This window comes from Eriocheir sinensis, unplaced genomic scaffold (assembly GCF_024679095.1).
Source record: "Eriocheir sinensis breed Jianghai 21 unplaced genomic scaffold, ASM2467909v1 Scaffold795, whole genome shotgun sequence".
Lineage (NCBI taxonomy): Eukaryota > Metazoa > Arthropoda > Malacostraca > Decapoda > Varunidae > Eriocheir > Eriocheir sinensis.
The window spans coordinates 148,441-151,220 of record NW_026112159.1 but is presented as its reverse complement, the minus strand read 5'-3'; positions in this window follow the sequence as shown (position 1 = coordinate 151,220).

The window sequence follows — 2,780 nt, the reverse complement described above, 5'->3', positions numbered from 1 at the left end:
TACCTTAACGTTATTACGACAATGAGTCTGGTTGGACTCAAAATACTTGTCTAATCTATTCTTGAAGGCCGTAACTGTTGTACTATCAACGACATCACAGGGTAGAAAGTTCCAAACATTAACAACTCGATTGAAGAAGTGTTTAGCTTCGTGCGACGAGAACCTTTTACCACCTATCTTCAAATTGTGATTTTTTCTTGTTCTATTTGATTGATCAATTGTAAAGGGGGCAGGCGATGTGGGTAGAGGGGGTGAGGGGGGCTCAGCTCCCCCCAAACAGTGAAATACGGCTATGGCATTACAAGCGTGACGGTAGAAGCGACGATAGCGGTGAATGAGTGTGTGTGTGTGTGTGTGTGTGTGTGTGTGTGTGTGTGTGTGTGTGTGTGTGTGTGTGTGTTATTCGCCTTCACCCTGTTTGCCACACATAATCTTCCTTGCACATCAACACATTCATTGGCGGGTGAGGGAAGGAATATCTTGGACTTTTTTTTCGTTGTCATTTCGTATTTGTTATCTAGTGATGCCTTAGAGCGTTGTTCTTGTTAATTTTTTTCGTTATTTTTTTGTGTTATTGATTGATGTTATTGTTTTTGTTTATTTACAGGAGTTCGTAGTCATTTGACCACCACTGAAAAAAAAGTTCCCACTGATTTCACAAAAGTTCCCACGCCTTCTCAAAAGCTCCCACTGTAATAATCACATCCACGTAGTTGTTTTACTTTTTGGGTGACCTGGCAGACGATTCTCACTTAATAAACACGTAAAAGATGATGAAACTGTTACACATATAAACAGCAGCTGATGATAATGGGCAAGTTAGCGTAAGATGATGTATAGGGAATGGTGATAAAAATGATGACATAAATAACATGAAGAAAAATAATAACTGAAAAAAGAGCAACATTTATAAGAAAAAAGACAATAATAAGGAAATGGAAAGCAAGAAAAGTAAGACAAAAGGATAAAAAGAAGAAAACACGATGCTAGTCATGGTGGCAATGATAATGACTGTGACATGTGTTCTGTGAGCGGGACGAAACTTAAGTACCCAAATGCTGAATAGGTGGATGTCTAAGGTGCTTGGGAATGTCTGATGCTATCCCAAAAATCTAGTTAAACAACTATAAAGCATCCATCGTTAATAATCATTGTCATATTTGGCCCGATAATTTGAATGTCAAGAAAAATATTTTGTCTTCAACAATAGGTCATAGAGACTTCTTAGTAGTCTCATTTTATTTGTATTACAGTTCTGCATCTTTTGGTGTATAGTACATTCGGTTTTATACATATTATCGGTTTAAAATAGGAGATAGATATGAAAAAAAATATGCCGATTTTGAGTATTTAGCAACTTAAGAAAAGTTTAAAAAAATATGAAATGTGTGTGTGTGTGTGTGTGTGTGTGTGTGTGTGTGTGTGTGTGTGTGTGTGTGTGTGTGTGTGTAGTCTTTGTCTGTGTGTGTGTGTACCTGTGTGTGTGTGCCTGTGCCTGATATATGTGTACGTGTGTGCGTGGGCAGGTGAGTGTGCGGCGAAGCCGGGGAATTGTGCCTTAACGTAGCGGCCCGTCAGGCATGGGAAGCCATCTGGCGGGGAGAGAGAGAGAGCGGAAATGCAAATCATGGAGGTCGCTGTTGGAGCCAAGACCTAATTTGGTGTGTGCGGGGCGGGCGGTGAGGACAGGGGCGAGGCCAGCCACTCCGGGCCTTCCGTGCGGGGTCAGGAGAGGTCAGAGCACCCTGCCGCGCCTCCCGTCCCCGTGTTGCCCGGCCCTGCCCGACACACCCCTCCCACCATAATGTTCTGCCTTCGTTTCGGCAGAGACTGAGAGCATGACTGAGCAATTGGATATTTTTGGACCCCGTCAGTGCCTAGCGTATTCCTTTTACTCTCTCCCCTTTTTTTTTGTCCGTTTTCGGTTCGGGTGTTTTTTTTCCGCTTGCTCACGTCCTTCCTTGGCAGAAAATGGGATTGGAGGGGATTGTGGTTCCTTTTTTTTATCGGCTAGTCGTAGTATTGCAACAGAAAAACGGCTGCGAGGGTATTAGGTCTTCCTCTATTAAGGATGTGTGTGTTTTGTGTGATTTGGAGGAGCAAGAGGAGGAGGAGGAGGAGGAAAGGATAAAAAGGGTTTTTTTTTTTTTTTTTTTTTTTTACGTCGTTGCCTGTTGCGCCGGTAGGCATCTTCGTGGTGGGGCCTGATGGTCGGCCCAAGGCTTCTTCCAGGTGGGGCCTGATGGTCGGCCCAGCCCGTTCTGGCGCAGGCGAGTGTTTATAGTGGCGCCATCTTGCATTGGCTCATGCTGCCCCCCGGAACTCGTTCTTGACTCGCTTGGACGGCTTCCTCTAGAGTCCGGGTTGATGGGTGGTCTTCAGGACAGCATGTGGGTAGTTTTAAGCCACTCGGCGGGGACTGAAAAATCCGAGTGGTAGCGTGGGGATTCGAACCCGCGTCGTCCATCACGCGGTGAATGTGGGCCCAGTACGCTACCAGTTCGGCCACCGCCTACCCATGCATGTGGGATGAGTGAGTGTTGATACGAATGGACTGTTTTGATCGTAATGTTGAATATAATGTTATGTTTCATGTTGATGTTGATTCATGTATTATCGATGGGAAATTATGAACGGTGTTTTGTGTTACTTTTTGTTAAAAGAAACTAATTTGTTCATTTTTACATGTGTGTGGCGTTGGTGTGTTGAGGAAAGTGCGTTCTGAGTCTCAAGCAAACAATTATTAGGTATTTATGAAGAAAGGAATGTTGTTTTATGAA